This window comes from Betta splendens, chromosome 14 (assembly GCF_900634795.4).
Source record: "Betta splendens chromosome 14, fBetSpl5.4, whole genome shotgun sequence".
NCBI lineage: Eukaryota > Metazoa > Chordata > Actinopteri > Anabantiformes > Osphronemidae > Betta > Betta splendens.
The window spans coordinates 8,744,350-8,766,455 of NC_040894.2; the positions used below are offsets into that span (position 1 = coordinate 8,744,350).

At 48.9% G+C, this 22,106-nt stretch overlaps 1 protein-coding gene across 2 annotated transcripts in view; it reads left to right on the plus strand.

The window, feature by feature from the left end:
- The window catches only part of tmigd1 (transmembrane and immunoglobulin domain containing 1), a 47,137-nt gene that overhangs the window by 13,568 nt on the left and 11,463 nt on the right, over positions 1-22,106 (plus strand). The gene's annotated exons all lie outside the window — the stretch shown is intronic.

The following is a 22,106-nucleotide window of genomic DNA, read 5'->3' on the forward strand; positions in this document are numbered from 1 at the left end:
AAATCACGGAGCCACAAGTCGATGAGCGGCTGTACACAAACCGGCGACACTGTACTTTTGTGACAAGGCTGGAGGAGCAGAGGTTTGGTGATAAATTAGCGTTCAATTCACAAGGTAGGGCATCGTGGATGTGCCATTTAGAAATGATGATTTTATGTAAATCTCTGTGGTCTAATGGATCAAATATAATGAATAATAATTCAATTCCATGCTTTCAGTGCTTTTCGATTGGATGTTTTTGATTAACCTCCCTAAAAGCATAAACCGCTCATATATAGAGCAACCTGTGAAATGCAACAGTCTTTGCTTACGGAATCACAGTAAAAACATCGAGATGCTTTCAAACTCAGGTGTGAAAGTATGGAAAAAGTTCGTACTGGTTCAGGTTCTGGAGTTACAATAGAACTTAGTAGAATCTCGCCGATGACTAACATTCAGTGACTTGACAATTCTTTAATGTGAGCATAGGATTATATGATACACCAGAATATTTCATGATTCATTAAATGGTCATGAGTCATGCATTACTCATGCATTACCCAACTATCGGTTTGTACCCTTATCATGCCCATAACATCACGCTGTATTTGATTCATGCTCATGGGCTCTAATTCTGATCATTATCGCCAGCAACTCAAGGGGAAAGATTCAGCAGCTTAGCTGAAAAGTCGCAGTCTGCCTGAAGATTTTCAGCCTCGCTACTTCTGTCTGATAGGAATCAAAGGTTTGCCAAAGTAAACAACTCTGTGTTGCGGGGGGGGGCTTTGAATCCATGAGCCACACACTCAAGCGTTTACCTTTGTTCTTTCCTTTCTGCTCCATTTGTCCTGAAATAAAAACAACTTTCACTGTCAACCAGTTGTTTCCCAAGGTCTGCTGTAATGGAGCATTTAGTGCATTACGGTTCAAGGACGTGTGGCGTTGCGTTCGCTCGCTGTGCGGCGGTGGAAGGAAGACGCGGCGCCGCTGCTATCGGTGTGTGTGTGTGTGTGTGTGTGTGTGTGTGTGTGTGTGTGTGTGTGTGTGTGTGTGTGTGTGTGTGTGTGTGTGTGTGTGGTTTCTTCACCTCCACTCAGGCCTCGTGTGATGCCAAACTCAGCAGAATCTACATAATCACTGATGTAGTGAGGTCAAATATGATGACTTCATGGGATTCAGAATGTCGTTTTATCAGTTTTTAAACTCTTCTCATCAGACAGGTCCCCTTTTTATTGTAGAGAATGCTCTGAAATGGTGCAGTGGTGCTGCCCTGTGCTTGTGACGAGTGCTCCCTCTCCCTGGAAGCTGGAAGCGGCGCTCGTCTCTCGAGCGAGGGCAGGGTGCGACTCGGGCTCTGCCTCTGCGTGCAAATATGTGTTCTGTGTTAGCAGGCGAGATATGCGCACATCAAATGAAGTTGTAATTTGTTACAATGGCTCCAGGCGCCACATAACCTCTGTTTGATTAGATTCTGCAAGAGGGACTGTTTGCTGCAGAATGCAGAGCGTTCGCGAGGCGGCCGCGTGCGTGTGTGTGTGCGTGTGTGTGTGTGTGTGCGTGTGTGTTTGTGCATGTGTGTGTGTGTGTGTGTGCGTGCGTGTGTGTGTGTTTGTGCATGTGTGTGTGTGTGTGCGTGTGTGTGTTTGTGCGTGTGTGACTCTGCTGGAACGCTTGATGGCGGCAGGCTCGGCAGAGGTAAGCGCGGAGCCCGAGGGCAGATGCTGATATAACGGTCTGGCATTATCAACTGCCACTCAGCATTAGTTGGCCCCTTTACCCTCACTCCATGTCCGCACCCCCGCACTGACTCACACTCCGCCACCTGCTCGGCCATTCACATAGATTAACACTGGTACACGGTGCGTGCGTTTAATGGAACACACACACTGGAGAACACACGCACCATCACAGTAATAGTTCCATTTCTCCCTCGGTTAGACACTCTGCCGCTCCTCCTCTCTCTCTCTCTCTCTCTCTCACACACACACACGCACACACACACACACACACACACACACACACACACTCCTACTACTGTATGATGTACATTACAGACCAATGAGCCACTGGAGGAGGTTGCAGATGGCAATGGTATAGACCATAACATGTGGCCGGCCCTTTGTTCCGTTTAATTACCTTCATCCTTCTGACTGTTGCTGCCGGACTGAGGGGTCGTCAGGCAGAGCTGAGAAATCCACAGGCTTTAAACGAGACGAGATAGTGAACGATGAATTCTGTGGGTTGTTTTTTTTTTTTTTTTTTTTTTGCTGACATTTTGGCCACAATTATGGTAATGCAGCCTGGGAATCTTTCGGCAAGTGTGCTAATGCAGCTCCCTCGCACAGCAAAGGGTTCCTACCTGCTAGAGATAAAATAGAGCTCATGATTAACAGAAGCTTTTCCGCCCACACCACTTTGTCAGGGGAGGGAAGGACAAGTAATTGCACCGTAAGGTTCCTACAACACAATGCATAGCCGGGACTTGATGATGTGTGCAGGACCTTGGCGCCCACACTATAATCTACAGTTTCATCTGGTGTTTTTTTTTCCCCCTCACACAGTTAGAATTGGCTGCAGGTTAACCCCCCCACACACACACACACACACGCGTCGTGTGGGAGTGAACTTAACGTCTTTACAGTCACGGCGACTGCTCGGATTATCGTTCACGTTCGAAGCGGCAGACGTCGTGGAGACGTGGCCCAGTTTCCCGTTACCCCACCCCCCCCCCCCCCCCCCCCCCCCCCCCCCCTCTCTCCCCCCTTCTCCGCGCTTCCAATGAGTCAAGCGTTCGTTCGTGTCAAAGCGACACGACAACATCTGGTGTTCGCCGCTGTTATGTCGCACTGCTACACTGGCTTGTGATAGTTGAGCAGCTGTGTTTACTTCCGGAAAGTGACATAGTACGAGCGGGTGACAGCGACGAGAATTCATCAAACACTACCCCATTAGCAGCCTCATTAATGGATGCAGACGCTTTCACAAGCCAAGATGACGTTTAATTCTTAAATTGAGCATGAAGTGATGTTAAGTCTCCAGATTCTGTTCTATGGGCTCAGATCTTCCTCGCTGCAATGCAAAGCAAAGCTCTCCGCTCCCGTTTTACAGCACCGCCACTGATCGCCATCAGGAGTGATGGGTTCGCCTCTCCGCGTTGATGAACGTGCTGCTAAAAGTCATCTGCGGAGCCATAAGCCGGCAGAAATGATGTGGGAGAAAAAGCTGCAAACCAAAACTCGAGCCCCATAAATTAGGCCGGGGAGAGGAGTTACGGCGGAAGTGGGACGTTCGTGAACGGCGCGCGCGCATTTCGGCGAGTGTCGTCCCGCTGTCTCACTGTCCGCCGCTCGCAACGCGTCAACCCCCCTTTAATGTGAGCTGCACAACGTGCACGGCGGCCCCCGAGGACCGGGCGGTATCGGTGACGGATGGCGTTGAAGGCCAGAAGCAGGCAATGAATTTGAGGTTGATGAGGCGACTCATATCGGAGCGCGCGACACCGGCGCTCGCCATCAATCTCCTTCCCTCTGCCCCCGTGGACGTGCGGCGCACGCATCGGCGAACACGCCGCCGAAAACGCTCGCTCTCTCTCTCTCTCTCTCTCTCGCGCGCGCGCGCGCGCGTGCTTGTTGAGGGCCTCGAGACGAGGCGCGCCTGCCACCGTGAGACTTTACGAGCGGCTGGCCTCCGTCATTTGTAATCGCTGCACCAAACGGCGCAGATGGCAGCGCCACCGACCGCACATGTACCGGTAGGGGAAAGCACGCGCGCGCACCTTCAAAGCCACTGTATCCCTGCACGCAGCACATTTAGCAGCTCACCGCGTGCACAGTAATTACCCGTCCACTTCCGCTGCGGCGACGCCTTTATGTCGGGCTGCGTATCAACGTATCAAGTATTTTTTTTTTCTCACGAGCAAATCCCGGCTCGTTCCCCCTAAAAGCGCCCGCTTGTGATGTTCCCCGTCTCTCCTCCGCGTACTGTACTGCGTGTACCTTGAGGCTGACAAACAGAGGGAGGAGACGAGCCCTCCAGAACTCCTGTTGAAATGAAAACTGTTATCGGTTATCAGCGCGCCACCCGACTGGAAGGGAAGCAATTTGAAAGCTGTTTGAAATGCCGTAATTTGCCGGTGTGACTCATCGCCGACACCTACAGCAGCTAAAGCCCCGATCCTGCTGGGGAGGAACGGGGTCACGCGGCGGCGTTGCGAGCATCCGTGTGAGGACGGCCCGACCGGTCCTCCCACGGGGCGCCGTCATAGATGAGGGTTGAGGCCGGAGAAAGGCTGGGATGCTTCGTTGTGGGCTGGCGTCGATAGAAAGCTGTAGAACACGCGCATTAGCATCAGTCACATAATTATGAATCTTACGTTTAAATATTTCCTGCCTCACTGTAGAGACCAGCCAGTTCCAGCCGTGTTTACTGAGGTTTATTAGCATTCAGTCCATGAGGGAAACAGTTTCGCTGTGTGGTTTTTAAAATGACATCCACTTAATACAGTTTTGATGACAACCTGATGGTATCGCAGCAAAACATGGCGCACTCACTCGAGGTGTCAGGGTGAGGGAAATTATCATGATTAATGCCGGGTTACATCTAGGCAGGAACATAATCAGCCCCTCACTTGTTAATCATTATCTCGCTGATTAATTTTGGCTCAAGATTTAAAATAAGATATCAAGCTTCATTGTGTTCGGCGAAGACCTCAAACAAGACTTTCCATCAGGACCCAGTTCAAAAACAATCCATTAAAATAGCCCTCTGAGCCGGAGCGATGACACTGCAGGCTGCTACTTAGTCGCATGTGTGATTATATGCGTCACAGATCCGAAGCTTAGTCACTGCAGACGATTTGGAAGATGTAAAGGTGTAACACGCTCAAAAGTAAACTTTGTGTGGCGCAGGGAAGATTCAAATGTATCAACAAGCCTCCCCTGACTCTGATAATCACGTCCAAGTGTGCAGCCTCATGCTCACGTGCTCCAGCTTAGTTTGCTTAGAACTGAATGAGTCCACTGGCTTGGACACATTAGCTCGGCCTGCTTTCGTGTGGGGACTGTGACCCCGCTGAAGCTCGGTGTGTCCATTCCGCCTGTGCTCTCGAACGCTCCCCTCGTTGTTCTGCTGTCCTGACTCTATAATCCTTTTCTCTCCCGATCTCCTGCCTTTTGTCTTAAGGCTTGTGCAGATGCAGTCATTTCTCACACGTCGTTCCATTTCTATTTCCTCTGCTCCTCCCGTTTCCCGTACATGTGTAATCTACAGACTCATTATTTATATTTATGATGCGTTTAGGGACACTATTTCAATGTGGAAACAACAAAAAGGTCGTCGGGTGTTTTTATGATATCACTGATGCCCGTGTGTGAGCTGAATCTAATAAATAGACCAATAAACGCGCGGAGGGGCAGAATGCTAGCAAAGATAAAGGCTTCAATGGGGAAAAATAAAAACCAAACGAGCGCTGGGATTAGTAACTCAGACAGACGAGGCTCTTGAATGGCAACCAGTTACACCGACGGCTCTGAAGTGCCACATACAAGTGATTTAAATATGTGGCATTCAGCAGTTTTCTCATCCTTTTGAATTGTGATTTCACACATGCACAGCTCCTTGTGAACATGCGCCACTAGTCCAAATGAAACAAGCAATTTACACGCACTTGGCAAGTCTCGCTTTCATATCCGAAAATTGAATTTTAAGGTATAAATATAACAACTTGTCCTCTTTGACACGGCCTGTGTTATTTCGTTTCCAGCATTATTACCGGGAGAGAACAGTGTTTCAGAGTCGCCTTTTGGTGGAAGCTGAGCTTGTAAATGTAAAAGGATTCAGGCGGTAACAGACTAAATAAAAGCTCAAATCCAGCTCAGTATTCAAAAAAAAATCCATTTCCCTGATAACGGCATACAAAGAAATTTCCCATTTCTTTATCTGTCACTTCAGCTGCTCCGGACACTGATCTGCCTGAAACAAAACTGTCATAAACGCTTCTCTTCAACTCACCACCTGCTCTACAACAGCTGCCTGCATTTATTATAATTTCTCCCCTTTTCTCTATCTCGTCCTTATATGTCCTGTTTCTGGGCCTGAACATGCTTATCTGTGCCTGAGGCAGGAAAGAAGAGCGGCAGCACTGACAGAGGGAAAACACAAAAAGGCCAAACTAGCACAAGTACATGGGAGAATTTCAAGGTTTTACCGATAACACCTTAACTCTACCTTTATTCCAGCTGAATGAAGCCACAGGAGCAGTATTTTGTCACAACGTTAACTCACAGTTGAAAATTAGCTCGAGCTTCGCTCAACTCGGAAACTTGGGAATCTCCGTTGGTTATAAAATAAAGTGCCTTAATCGCTTTGTGTTTATAATAGACTGTGAAGGAAAAGAAATGCTGTTGTTTTATATATATTTATTTTTGTACTCTGTTACTGTAAAATAGCAGGGTTGTACTCATTCGATTACTACATATTTACTTTTGACTGGGTGTGTTCCGTTTGCACCTGGACGACTTTGTGGGCGCATCTTCATCCAAAAGGCTCTCATTCATCAACGATGAGCGATTTCCTATTCAGACGAAGGCGTTAAATGACTTATAACCACCAAATATTGAATCGGTGCAGTAAGTGGATGGTGGTGAGCAAACAAGGGCGCCTGAACTTCTATTAGCTCTCCCGCCTCACGCTTCAAAGATGAGCTATTCACAGACACCATGAACCTATTTGTGGCAGATCAGGCTGAAACCAGCCCTAAATGACTGTGAAGAGCAGAAGTGAGTAGATTGAAACTCTGGCCTGTGATGTGACGTACTGACGCCATTCAGAAAAATGAAGGGGAACGCTTTTTTTCCTTCATGGATGTGAAATGAAATGATTTTTTATGAATGATAACTGAAGTGTATCAAACACTTCTGACTGACTGGATCTGTGGCGTCCTTCAACTCGTGCTAGTTTCTCGACCCAAGTCGTGTCACATAATACAAACGTTACGGCTGTAACACCAGGGGGACGTTCTTCCTTAGCTTTGTGGTTTGTTATTGGGACGGCCTCAGAGGGTTTAAAGGTAAAGATGAGATGATAAATAACGGCTGCTTCCAGAGACGAGGAAGCAGAAAAAGGGCACGGATCACGGCCCAGCAGCCGCCGCCACGCGCCGTAAAGACATGTAGAGGAAATATCAGGACACGCGGGGAAGCGACATGGAGTAAAGAGCACTCCGACCACGTTAGACGGGATAAAATGGATAAATTGGTCAGATTGGTCAGGCCGCATTTGGGAAATGTACTTCCACTAATCCCAGCGTGAAACACAAAGGAAACGCGGCCCGGCTGCTCGCTCCTTTTATTCTCGCGGCAGGTAAATAAGCAGCTGGGGCTGTTGTGCAGTCTGTGGAGTGGGGGGAGCTCCAGCCTGGTGCAAGCCCATTTAATGTGTTGTGACTTGGAAGCTAGTGGCAGGACAGGATGGACAGAATGGGCCTAATGCGGCCTAATTATATTGTTTTGGTTAATAATTTACGAAGCTGATTTTGTAGGATCTGGAGAAAACACAACTATTGCAGTAATTGTGTTTACTTGGTTTCTGCATCTGCTCTAAATACAGGATTTTAGAAATAGAACTTAGAGTTGAAGGCCTTTTGGTAACAGATCGCAGCAGATGTAAGAATATAGAAGGAATCCAACGCACATTAGGTTTATTTTAACATTTAGGAGTGAAGTCCTGCAAATCTGTTGACTTTTCTGCCTTAATGTGTCCAATATGTTCTTTCTGCTTGGATAAAAGTATGAAAGCAGAAGTATCTGTCTTTGTAAGTGCTTAACGGTCTGAACTGTAGAATGAGAGATTAAAGCCCAAATGACTCAGATACACGAGTCTTTAACAACGCCTCAGAAGCAGTCAAATCTGTAACCCAAGGAAAGAACGGCTAAATTTCTCAGATAATCTTCTCGCTGTGGAATTCTCATTTGCTTCCGTCCGTATTAATCGGGTTTTCGGGTCGTTTTTGTTTGTGCAGCTGCTCCGACGGGGACGGCGGCGCGCTGCAGGCCGGAGGCGGTCGTCCCGGCGCCGCTGATGTTTTCGTCAGCTGTTCGGGCGCGTTCTCACCAGCTCGTTGTTTGTAGGAAGTAGGAAAAAAAATCGAGCGACGAATATTCGGATACCGACGAATATCCACTCACATGTTCAACCTAGTGTTTTTATCCACGTCCAGGTCGCCCAGATAATAAATAGCTAGACTTTGGGAAACCCTTGAGCAATCAAGGCGCGCGGCTTCGCTAACGAACCCGCGGCTCACAGCACCTGTGGGCTCGAGTTCTGCGCGATCCCCCCTCAGTCAACCTGAAACAACTGGCGCCCAGCACGAAAAGAAAGCAAAAAAAAAAAAACTGTTGCACTCAAAATGGAATATTTCATCAGACGGCCGTGCTACGTCGACGCGAAGGCTCTCCTGAGGATAAAACATCCATCAGGAACACAGGCGCATTGGCATACATCCGCTTAGCCACATGTTTTGTGTGACTAATTGGATAACCACACCAAGTAAAGCACGAAATTGCCTGTTTTTTTTTTTTTGTCCCTCCTGCAGCAGTGGATGCAACCCTCTCTGCAGGGCGTTGGTGGGGCACAGAGGCACACACATTTATGAGTCATACATTTAATATGCTCTCCCTTCCTACTCGTATCATAAACACTCAGAGAGAGAGGGGAATGAAACGTCCCCCTTTTTTCCTCTTTAACCACGTCGGCGACTTCGTCAGAGATTCTGTCCTCTTCGTCCTCTGAGTGCTTTTCATCCGCGCTCGCCGCTGCCCCCTGACTCCTCTCCCCCCGTGTCATCGGAGGCTCACGCGAAGCCGCCGTGACTCTCCAGCGCGTGAGGCGTTTGGGGAAACAGCGAGAAGAGGAAAGATCAGCGTGAGCTCCGTCTTTCTCTCACTTGTTCCCAGGCTTCTGTTCCCTTCGCACTGCACTTACTGCCATTGCTGCCCCCCCCCCTTTGGACCACTCCCTGTTGCAACCTGTTCCCCACAGGTCCCCGCTACTCCTCCCAGCGTCGCCTCCCGGGTTCCTGCCTGGCTGCCACTGTGGCAAACTTAATAACCCAGCAGTTCACGGGTGGGCGTGGAGAGGTTAACAGCGGAGATAAAAGAGGGTAAAGACGGATCGAGTGGAGAGGAAAGGTGGCTGGTGGGGGGAGGAATGGGGGGGTGCAGCCAGATGTGGGGAGATAAACAGAAGCGTGTCGGATTTAGGTGGAAATTGAGCACGAATCTCGAGGAGCGTACGGGGAGAAAGCGTCTGCTCGCGTCGTGTGCGTGGTGAAGGGTGTGGGGGGGGGGGGGGGGGGGTGTAATTTAGAAAGAGTAGGACACAGGAATGTGTAGTGAGAGGCAGAGAGGGTTATAGAGAGCTGTGTAGAGGTGGATGGAGGCAGGGATAGAGCGATAGAAGGAGGGGTGGTGATCCTGGGGGCCTGATGACTCATGGCTGTGCTGCGGTTTGTGCGTCACTGGCGCTGGCTGGAGGAGGAGATAGTGGAGAGGTCTACGCATTTAATTACAGCCTTCCAATTTAGACACACTGTACACACGCGCACCTACACACACACGCGCACGCACGCACTCGCACAAAATAATATCAGAAATAATAGTCGTACAAGTACACTAATTTGCAACGCACACACACACACAGACGCAGGAAGGAGGCGCACGCTGAGATGTTCACAGCGTTTTTTTTTTGGCATAGTTGCAAACAGAATACCAATGTTTCCATTCTTTTCCGCGTTTTTGTTTTTTTTCTAATCGTCGACGCTGAGCTTGAACGACTCTGGTCAGGAACGTGTTGAATATTGTTCATCCCCATCATCCCAGACAGACCTGGAGGCACCAAACTTATCACAACCCCCCCCCCCCCCAATAAAAAAAACCCAAATGCCAAATAGCCTTTAAGCAGCAGCGCTCGGCCGCCGGTGACTGGAATATGAAGCAGAGCGGCTCCTCGCTTCGGGGATGCAGTCGCATCCTCCTGCAGACCCTCCGCCGCGCGGCACAGCGTGCGCCGTGACGTGCGCGTCGCCCGCTGGTTAAAGGTCACCGCTGTAGGAGCGGGGTTTCCGCTTCACCTGTTGCGCCTTTTGTTGGTTATTTACAGTCATGTGCTTTTGAACCAGAAGGCCGAGATACTGTTAACATCAACACAACATTCGTAACAACGCTGACATTTTACCATTTGTAAATAACTCTCTCTTTAGGTTATGTTTATTTGAAAGCAGCTTTTCTGCTGCTTAAACACTTCAGGAAAGTGCAAGTGGACACGCAGAGAAGAGTCCAATATAATTATGATTAATATGAATGTACGTTCCCTATCAGAACTGGCACAAAATAAAGTTTAGCAGCTGTGATATACTGCGCTGTGAATGTATTATTTAGTATTATAAATAAAAACATAAAGCATCTAATATATAAAACCCGATTTATTTTATTTACAACCTATTTAAAGCAATTAATTTGTTTTATACAGCATGCAAATAGGTGAATATTGTGTTGCCTTTTTCTCCCATCCCACAAATAATAAAATTAAACATGAATGAATATAGCGTCTCCAAGCAAATCTCAAAATAAAGCAGTAAACAATGTTCTCTGTGATGGTACTGTCGACTATCGTTGAGGTTTCTTCAAACGTGATGACTGGTTTTAAGAAACTAAACACTTGTCTTTTATTGTGTAAAGTGATTGAAATCCTGCATTTTAATTTCAAGGGCTCCCTCGCAGCTTAATTGAAAGGTTGAAAGTTTATTCTTGAAAGGTTCAGAATAAACTCTATAATAAAACTAAAATACTTCATGTTGCTGTATGGACACTTAATTTTACAAGAAGCGGGTTTCGCTTCTAAACATTTAGTTTTATAACTTAAAACGTAACCAATCCACAGCATCCGCTCCTTCAGCCTTGTGGCCACCTTTTCTTTTCATTCCTCTTTTTTTGAATTCCCGTCGCCATCCAAACACATTATGCTCATTGTGTGCCAATTATCCCCTAAGAGCCTGCAAGCTTCACTCTTAAACAATAGGAGCAATCAGTTGCCCTCTCTCCCTGTCTACCCCCCCCCCTCCCCCCCTTTTGCCCTTCTCCAACAGAGAGTGCAAAGGGAGGATAATTTTTCCAAACAACAGCGTTTGGAGGAAAATGGCAGAGGGAGGAGAAAGGAGAGTCAGATGGAGATCAAGGCAGAGCGAGCGTGATTGGCCGGGTCATGTCAGCTTGAAGAGTCTGGAGGCACATGCAGATGTTTGCAGTCTCAGGACCAAACTGGCAAATGCACAGCTGCTCTGTGGTCCTTGACCCGACACATGTGCTAGAACGATCTGCTCTTGTGCGTTTTCAATACATTCACACAGAACCACTGTTTCACACACAAAAGCAGTCATGTTGCTTTCGCTTGAAGGCAACGTGTCTAGTAAAAATGGTTTGAATTGTTTTATTACTCTTTTATCTGTTAATCAAATACGATTCACACATTATTGTTTTTTTAAATTATGATTTGATTTACTTTTTAAAATAAAAAACTAATTTCTAATAAAATATTAATGAAACAACACAACAATTATCTTTTTTGTAAAATACCTAAAGAAAGATAATTTGAGTAATTTCTCTTGTGTCTTTTTCTCTTTTTTTTGCCTCCTTTTATTAATTCAGGGCTGTTTTTCCCCAGCAGTTTTCCAGATCTTTTAATTTTACGCCTATTTCCCCTCTCATTCATGCCGGCTATCATGAGTCGTCAGCAGCTTCGTCCCTGGGGAGGAGAAATCCCAGCTGTCACTAAATAACTTTTCAGATCACACCAATAAAGCTAATGTCCACAGACACTAAAGGCCATGGAGTCCATTTAACAGCCGCTTAACGCATGAGCACACAAGTGACACGAACCCACACATATACGTATATACGTGCGCACACACACACACACTTACACACACTGAGTGTTGTGGATTACTCTAACCAGGCTAATGATCTCCTCAATGGGACAACTGGGACTCTTCTGAGACTGTCTTTAGTCTGAGGCCCCACAGGGACCTGGAGAGAGGCTCAGGGGTAATTACAATGTAAATGGCCAGTGTGTGTGTGTGTGTGTGTGTGTGTGTGTGTGTGCCTGCATGTCTGAGATTAGGTTTATCTGCCATGTTACATCTGCATATTTTATTATTAATATCCAATCAATATTATTACCAAGGAAAATATGGGCCTCTCACTTTATACCAATGTCATTTCTGTTTTAAAGTTCTTATATTAGACTTTATGTAACTTAAGCGAAATAACATTTAATCCGTCTTTTGATTTGTCTTCTGAAAACAGACTAGAGACCCCAATTGACACTAAATGAATGTTGTCCAGTGTTTGTAGATCTGATCAGTTTCCAGTCAGATCATCTCTGTTCTCTAACTGGAGTCTTCTGGGCAGTATGACGTTGCCTCCACCATTCATCAAAGCTCATAGTCGTCGCGCTTGTCCCTTCACAGGTTCAGCTGCTTCTCTGTTCAGGCAACGCTTTCCCACAGCGCTCGCTCCGAGAGCGAAATCACATCTGAAATTGTATTAAACATTGAAAATCTGTGACACTGGCTGCAGATGACAGGAAAGCAGAGGACGAGAAGGAGGAGGAGAGAATGTAATTGAGAGGGAGAGAGGCATGGGGTAAATGGTGGTATGATTGATGGGAGTTTGATGCTGGCAAACGGGAGGAGGGGACGAGGGGAGGCAGAAAATGAGGCAGCAGACACAAATTGATCCTCACCTTTTTTTTCTATTCTGCCTTTGTTTCGGCTCATGTCCCCTCATCATCACCCTCATCATCATCATTATTCCCCTGCGCCTCTCTCTCTCTCTCTCCTCCTTTCTCTCTGTCAGCAGCCCCTCTTCTCTGTGACGCTCACTGTGCCAATCAGCTCGTAACATGACATTATGGTTATTATACCTGAGCTGGATGAATGATCTGCTGGTACACAGAACAAAAAGACATGTAGAAACGTTGCGTTTGCATTTCCATCTATTTATTGAATCCTATTCCTGTGACATCCAGATGTAAACTGGGCGTTAGGTAATTGGAGCCCCGGCCTGTTTTTGCTTATAGTAGGCAGCGATGGGGTGAGATAGCGGGAGAGAAGGCGAATGATGGAGAGGGAAAGGCAGAAACAGAGCCATGAACGCTCCAGCAGCAGAAAAACATTGTGGTCATCTGCAGTGCGATGAGTCACCTGTAGGCAACGCACACACACAGACACACACACGCACGCATACTGTAGAACCCAAAAGAGACGGTCTTTGCAATCACAGCCCACAGCTGTGTAGTTACAGCTCACTGTTACATTTTAAAATGTGAAACCCGGTCTCCTGCCAAATGCAGAGCAAAAGGAAGGCGGCGACTAAAACGACTCGACCTTTAACAGCTTCCTGGTGAAAATCAAGGTTTTAACCTCATGATTAGCATAAACAGTTCGAACTAAATGTTAATGAAAGAGAGAAATGAGTCATTAGTCGGTTTAATGCCAGCGTGATGTTCTTGTAATTAGTTAAAATAAAAGCTGTGGTTTAAATCAACCATCTGTGGCCTCTATCCATATTTACTGTTGCCGCCCTTCTGCGCTTCCTCTGCCGGCTTCAACATGTCTGACTCATTCACGATTTGGTTCAACTGTAACCAAATATTGTTCAGACCCACCAGATACAGCGCTGGAGAAAATTTTAGTGCTGCAGCTGTTCATTATTATTGCTATTGATTTTGCACAAAATAATTAAGTATTATTTGACCAAAAAAAAAACAGCAGATACGTGTGAAAACTATCCACATCAACAGCCTGAAGCACAGGATGACGTCATGAAACGTTTGAACTAAATGACTTCACTCACATCTAAATGTGGGACTTTTTATTGTAACCAGTGTTCATTTAATTCATGGTGTTGAACAGCAAAAAGGCAAACATAAATAAATAAACTGAATCAGGTTATATAATTATATCATATTAGTTATTTTTAGCAAGTTGTATTGACTAATATGACAAGAACTTCATACTATGCTAAATAAAAATACAGTGGGAAACAGTCACATCATAGCATGACAGCAGTACAGAGCAATCAGACGTCTGCTTTAATTTAATGTAGAGCCACAAATATCTGCCTCAGCCCGTGACACGTTCTTCCTTCATTGATAAAGCACTTTCCAACAAAGCCGAGGCTTAAACTGCCTCATTATTCAGCGGGTGTCACACAGATTACTGTACAACAAAAACAAAGCGTTCGTCCTGCAGCCTGACAGGACGTCAGGTGAGCGGCTCTCACAGCGGCGGCGCGAGCCCATTGTCGTATTCTCGGCTCGTCACGAGGTCGCAACAGCGTGTTATTATATTCAAATGCGAAACACCTGCGCGTTAACGCCTGCGCGTGTGGCGCGCGCGCGGAGGCGAACGCCGCCCGTGCTTTTCGCCCCTGTCAGCCCGAAAAAACCCGACCGCCGGCATGAAAGGGTGCGGAAACCGGAGCAGATCTTGTCATCATTCATTCTAATTCTCCCTGCGTTTAATTCACGCTGCCGCCACTCCCCCTCCTCCCGACTCCGTCCCTCACCCCCTCCCCTCCCGTCCAGCTCCATCTCTTTTCGAGCCTCGTCGCGGGCACAGGGCACCCCCCCCCCCCCCCCCCCCCCCCCCCCCCCCCCCCGCTCCGCCCTCCACCTCACTCCCCTCCCCAATTTCGTCCATCCGCTTTCATGTCCCCAAACAAGAATGGGATTAATTTAGTCCATTTGTATTAGTAGTGGCTGCTCGTGCCGCTTCAGCTTCCCCAGCGGCGGCGCACGCCTCGGATCTGTCCGTCTGGAGCGCGAGCAGCTCCGCGTCAGCCATCTCCACCTCGCTGGCGCGTGCACGCGGCTGTGCGTCTGCGCACGTGCCCGTGCAAATGGCTCCTCTTATATTCGCAAACACGTGCGTCTTATTTTCGGGGGAACATTTTTGTTAAGTGGTTTATGCAACTTTTCAGAAGACCGGCAACGTTCAGGTGTCCTGTGGTGTTGCCATGGCAACTCCGTCAATGAGAGACATTGATTATTAGTATCGCGCCACCGCTCTCTGCGTTGGAAACTTTGCATTGTTAGTGGGAGTGAGGCGCGCGAGTGGACGCGTTTGTGTGCAGGAACACGAACGCCCTCTGTGACCCGTGGGCACAGGTCCACACTGGACCCAGTGCAGCTGTGGAAATAGAAAAAGTGTCATCAGTTGCACCCATGGTAGAAAACTCAAAGTTAGCCGTTGGTTCTCCAACCACCCACATTTTAAGCATAAGGCTGTTCTATAATACTGATCTTCAAACATTTAATGTCTGTTGGTGTTTCATTAACAACATGGGTCTGCAAGTTTAGTTTCGGCCTCGTCTGCTGAAACCTCACCTCTGTGTCCTCATGTTTCCACGTCATCCTCCGTGGCTCTAATGACGGCGTCATGACAGAACATTCAGGAGCTTTCGCTGCTTGATGCTACGCTTCTCTGTTCGCCGGAGACTGATGTTCGCCTCGCAGCACACAAATCGCTCAAGATTGACTCCGTTCGGCGCCGCATATGAATCATAAAGGGCAGGCGGCTGAAAGCTCCGTCGCTGTTTGCAGATTCATCTTTTTCGACGTTTCTCTCCGCAGCGATTCCAAGTGCAGGGCGCGCGTTTGTTCCCAGCGCCTGCGTCTTATGCATTTTTAAACGCATAAGTTAAATACAACGCGGTAGTTACTCAAGTGCTTCAGCGTCTTAACGACGGGTGCAAAGAGGCTCGTGAGCGGATGAGACTGGCTCGGTCTCCAGTGTGGCTGCATGCGTGTGTGTACACAAAGGCCTGACTCATTATTTAATCATTCCTACCCGTGTATTGAATGCCTGAGCAGATGTAGCGCTAATAGGCCCTTTTATTTTTTTCAATCAATTTTCCAAATAACACACTGTGTAATGAATATCAGCCCCTTGTCGTAGCACGTGACCATCGCTAGGGGACCGGGAGTCAAAGTTTGGGCTGCCATGTTCTGGCTGTTATCCGCGGTGGCGGCTGTCATGTGACTCCCGCGTCACATTGTACATCTCTCAGACAAAAGAGAGAGAGGGGGAGAGAGAGGGCTCCCAAGGGTGAAACTGAAAGTGAGAGAAACAGGTTGTCTTCTCTCCAAGGTCAACCAGCTGCCACAGCCAATGAGCCTCTTCGGCGCATGAGTCAACAAAGCGCACAATCGCATCCAGGCACGAATCTGCCATGTACAATGCAGGTGCGCGACCCCTCCGCGCGCCCGACAAAGGCACAGTCACGCATTATAGCGGCGCCAGCTTAATGGGAGGCTTCTGAGTCATTCATAAAAGACGTCCTCAAAGGCCTGTTTACATCTGCTCTCTTCCGGCGTTGTGCCGTCGCGTTGTTCTGTCACCCGTGGGTCCCGCGCGCGGCGCCGCGGGAAGGACGGCGTGTCACGGGGGCCGCGCCGCGCCGCATTGTTTCAGAGCCTGGATGAGTCACGGAAGACGAAGCCAGAGTTGGTGGCATTTGAGAAGGCTCGTCCGCGGCCGGTGAATCCACGGAGGGATCCTAATGTTCCCACGACGCCTGTTTTAGCAGGTTAGACAAGGAATTCATTAAGTCATGAGCTAACCTAATTATCCCAGGGACGCGACAGTGGCGTTATGATTGTAATTTGTTTTTGATGGTGGGGGGGGGGGGGGGGGGGATTTTTCCCACTGTCGGCCTTCCATCTAAAAAATGATAAAGCTGAAAACGTATTTATAGCACAATGCGAGTGCAGCATCACCGGGTCTATTTCTATAGCAATTAGTATATGACTCACTGGGAGAATTCAAAGGTTCACACATCATCAGGAGCACGCTGCAAAATGTTTTGTTCCGCTTTAGTCACGGCCGAGTTATTTGTCTTTCGTGTTGTCATTGTGGCGGCGAGGGGAGACCACGCTTCAGTTGTTTAGCTCGGATGAAGCCTCTGACGTCGGTGGGGTTTAGATTCATTCAGCTTCTCGCCGCGTTGCAGCGCGAGGCTCCTCAGTGGGACCCGTCTCTCTCTGAGTGGCTGCCTTTGAGTTTCTTCTGTCTAAAGTGATAAAAGCAAAATTATACAAGATTGCTCGTACGCCTGTAAATGCCTTCATTTTGTTTTTGACATCTCGCACATTCATCCCACACGCGAATGTCAAGTGCGTGCAGGTGACAGCCGCGCGTGCCCGCCCCCCCCCCCCCCCTCTCCCCTCCACCTCTGTCTCCCTTTGTGTCTCGCCCCGTACCCGGCGTCGCACACGCTGCCGCCGCGAGATAGCCGCTAGTCCGCGTGTCCGGCGCAATGTGTCGCGCGCGATAGCCGCCGCTGACGCGGCCGCTCACGTGCCGGCGGTTCCCGGGTTCCGCCGGGGAGCCGCTCATCATCGCTATCGCGTGTAGCCATCGTCATTATCGGCCGAGGCAGACGCGACGGATCCCTCTGCGTCATTGTTCCCCTCAAACCCCCCCAAAAGCCGCGGCCGGAGCCGTCCACGGCATCAGCAACAAAGGAGGGAAGAGAATCGCTGTGGCGCTGCTTCCGCGTCACCCCCCTCATCCATCCTCTCATCCAGGGCCTGCCCCCCCCCACACACACACACACTGCCCCCTCCCCGGCGTAGCCTCTGCACTCTGTCTCCCTTTTTCCTGCCTCTCTATCAAATGTTCACTTCTTTTGTCTCATCCACTCTGTCTTGTTCCATCACCCTCTATCGTCGCCCGTGACACGCCGTGCCCTCGTCGGCTCTCTGCGGCCGCCATTATCCAAACCTCATCTCTCCCTCAATTCCCGTCTCTCTCTCTAAAAAAAAAAAAAAAAAATCACAACCTATACGCTCGCTGATAAACGCACACATGGTGACACTGTGTGTGCAAATACTCCCGCCCCTCCCAACGCTTTCACCACCACCTTCCACTCTCTCCACCCCCCCCACCCCCACCCTAATCCTAATCACACCACCACCACCGTCATCAGCCCTTATCTCACTCCACCAAATCTGCTGTGACTCAAAACAATTTCCTCTCATTTGCAATTTTACTGCCCACCCCCGCCTCCTCCACCTCCATCAACCCACCTACCCCCTCCAATAAACCCTCTCCACCTCTTCAATACCCCATCACCACCCATCCGGAGCAAACCCCACCCAAACGCACGTGCACACGCACACACACACACACACACACACACACACACACACACACACACACACACACACACACACACACACTCGCGCACACACGCTTCGAGCGGCCGCCATTAAGAGCGGCGGCTCATCATCGCGTGGAAGCGGCGACCTGCCACTGTCATCCAGTGGAGCCGGGGAAGAACTGCAGTGTGACGTCACGGCGGACGCCGGCCCCGCTGGTTGGTGCAGCACATTCACGCGTGTGTGTGGTTGGGATGGAGGCGCTTTTCGGTGGGTGGGTGGACCCGGTGGGGCCTTGCTGCATCACTGAACCAGGGAAATGAATGAGGACCAAGACCAGGTGTCACCCCTGCCTCCCCCCGCCTCCCCCCCGCTGGCCTCAGCTACATTCCCCCTCTCGTTTCTGTTCATCTCCCCCTCTTTGGGCCCAGAGACATAAGGAGCACAGGTCCAACATCAAGACTGACTGTGTGGTGTTGACGGCGCCTAATGACTCGGCGTGCGCTAACGGAGAGAGAAATGCCTACATGTTTTTAATGAAACGATCAAAAATCCATCCAGAGTTCACCCAAACGGCCCCACGAGCCATGACATCTGGAGAGGTGGGATTTCAGCAACAGCGCCCCCTAGCGGAGGGCTCTCACACCCACACGCGCGGCGAGGGAGAGAGGGGCTCGTCACCGCGAGGGGAGCAGAACATGACGCGGCGTCAGGATACAAGCGCCGCGGTTGTTTTACAGTGACAGAGCCGGCGGTTCGTCTGTCCCTCGGCCGGAAACATGACACCATCTTGTTTGTCGGCCGACAGAACACACAAATCAGCCTGTTCAGGAGCCTGCGCATTAATGGACTTTTTCTATTATTGTTATTAGCTGAACTGCACAGTGACACCTTTAAAAAGCTGGGACTCACCCCTTCCATCATCCCCCCCCCCCTTTTTTTATGGCCCCCTGCTAAACATTAGCAACAGTAAGACTTTAAGCATCCAATGCGAACAAATGACACAGCTCCAGCATCACTTAAACCCCTTTAATGGTACGGGTCTAATTGACCCCCGGCCGTGAAGACGTGCGGATGCTGCAGAGGCGCTGACACAAAAACTACCGGCTTCGGTCCTTCCCCGCGCTGATCTGGAGGGGCGGAGGACAGCGCAGCTCGGTGACAGGTCAGGGTGCAGGGGCTGTGACTCGTAGCAGCATCCTGTGCTCAACATCCACGCTCGCAGACAGAGACCAGGGCCCGGTTATTGATTCATGCACACGTAATTGGTTATCGATCGCGCGGCGGAGGGACCGAGCTCCGTCTCCTGCCGAATCCCGCTCGGGCGTGGGAGATTTAGCCGCGCAGGAACACATGCAGGGAGCAAATGGACTCGCCGACAGACGAATCGCCTTCTGCTGCCGCGTGCGCCGTTGACTCATGCTGCGGATGCTGCCCGAGAATGCCTCAGGCTCCGGAGCCCTGCAGACTGCGGGAGGAGATCGGTGAGACGAGATGGGCTCCACACGAGGTTCCAGTCAGAGTGTGACTCATACGACGGGATGAGGCTCTTGATAAAAAGGAATTAAAGGTTAACACCTTCCCGTTAGAGCCACATTCGCTAAAACAGTCCCAGCCGAGGCCTCGCTGGTGTTAAAGGTGATGCTGAGGACGCTCCGGACGGGTTAAGTTGTAGACCCGCATCCTGTTAAGTGTCACGGCGGCGCCGCAGCCAATCCCAGCTGATAAGTTATTGTTCACACCTGCATTTTCAATGTGGCACCGAAAAAAAAGAGAGAGAGAAAATTATAGCTCCATGAGGAGAATAATGGATCTCCAACACGTATCCACTTTTCACCAACTTCTATTCACCGTACAAATCCAGAACTTGATAGGACATTTAGATTCGCTTTGTGGAAACCTTTTGATGCCAAGAGCCGTCAAAAACCTACACCAGCAATCACAGGGACTATTTTCTACAGGAGAAAAGAGAAGTAGTAAAAGTGTTAGAAACACAAAGGAGCTGCAGCTAAACCAAAGCATAACACATGTCAGCTGCCAGAGGACCTGTTCCTACTGTACCTGAAGACCTTTCTGAAACAATGATGTTTTTTCCACCTTAATAACTCAATATTCAGACACCGTGCGCTGCAGTCGGGCTTCAACATTTCATTCATGTTCGCTGAAGTTCATTTATGTTTGTTGCATTGACGACAATGTCTGTCCTCAACTAGTGTTTATTCCTATGTTAGTTCATCACAACTAATGAATGCCACAGAATTTGCCTGTAGTTCACCGTGATATTTCCCATGCTCCATCCGTCTTACAGCTGCTCTTGGCCTTTCATTTATCATATATAACATCATTGCTGTGTTTTCTCACACATGAGCCCTTTCCACTAACTAGTGCAACAGTATAAAATGACATCAGCACAGCTGCAGCGATCCCCATCTGTAACATTATTGCTTCTGATTTGGCCTTTTTCCCTCCGCTATAAAAACTCAACGGGACTGTCTTTTAACTCTGCCTTCCTCCACCGTGATCTCTGAATGTGCATCCCTCGACGCCGCGCCGGATTGTTGCAGCGGCGCATTATTGATCTAATTAACTCCATTCACGGCCCCGTGTCGGCGCGCGCAGATTGGCCTCGCGCGCCAGCTGCAGGGGCGATATCGTCGGGAGCAGGTGCGTTCAAAGGCTGAAAGAGCCGCCGCGCGGAGCCGAACGACAAAAAGTTTATCGGTAACAAGATCATTTTGTGCCCGCGGCAGAAAGGCAGCGCTCTGGAATGGCTCTGGCTCAGAAGGCATCATTCAGCCACAGGTAATAGTCTAATGCCAAAGATGTGCAGTAAATCCTGCCTTCATGCAGGTGATGAATTCAGTTTTAGTTGAAAGGGTTTTAATGATGTGCCGATCTTTTTGTGTGATGCTCAGCTTTCTCTTTTTTCCTCAGCCTGCTGCTTTTTTCACATTATCCTGGACCCTGAACTAAAAACTAGACCCCGAGCCGCATTACACGCGTACGCGCCAGTTTGCCTTTAGTCCAATAAAGAACTGGGCTGCAGGGATTTGATGCAGATCAGCAGCTCCCCGCGACGTAGCTTTGTCAGTCAGGCAGCTGGAGGTGCGACGTGGCCTCACTGCTCCGTTCATGTTCACCGTCATCCCTGCTGGAGTCTTCATCAGCGGGCTGTTCATCAGGCAGCTCAAATTAGACAAGTGCCCATTATTGGGCCACATGTGTGCGGGAACGAGACGAAGCTCAGTGGATCTGCCTTTTAACGCGGCAGCTGTTTTCCTTTAGCAGTCAAAATCATATGACAGTGTCATATGATTTTGATGGCAGTCAAAATCATATGGCAACGTTTTAAATAGTAGTTTGAGTTATTGTATTAGTCTTATTCCGGTAAATGAAAAGCTGCAGTCTAAAAACTATGAGTATGTCTCCTGTCTATAGAAACCTGCTGCGTAAGAGGAGCTCCAAAAAAGACAGTGACGGAATATAGATTCTCATTCTGCAATTTATAGTCTGAATGGAAACTGCAATTAGAAATCGGATGATTAAATGCTATATTTAGGCTACAGCACATTTGTGGATGTGCGCTTTCATCATCAGAGACAGAAATGCTGCTCTTTTCTTCGGTTTATTTTCCCTTCCTTTGATCTGCGATGCCAAGTCTGATGATAATGAAAGGTCTGTGTGCTCCCACTGGATGAAGACATCATCAAACTGTGCAAATCAACCACCTGTTCGCTCTGCGCGGGAGCAGATAAGGAACTAGCTCAGGCTTTGTAGTTGGAGCTCGCTCATAAATAAATGCACCGTGTTTAGACCAACTGTTAACCGCATGTGATTTGCGACAGCGTGCGCATCCAGTTCATGGTGCTGAAAACCACAGGGCGGGCGCTTTGGCGGCTGGAGGAGTGCGC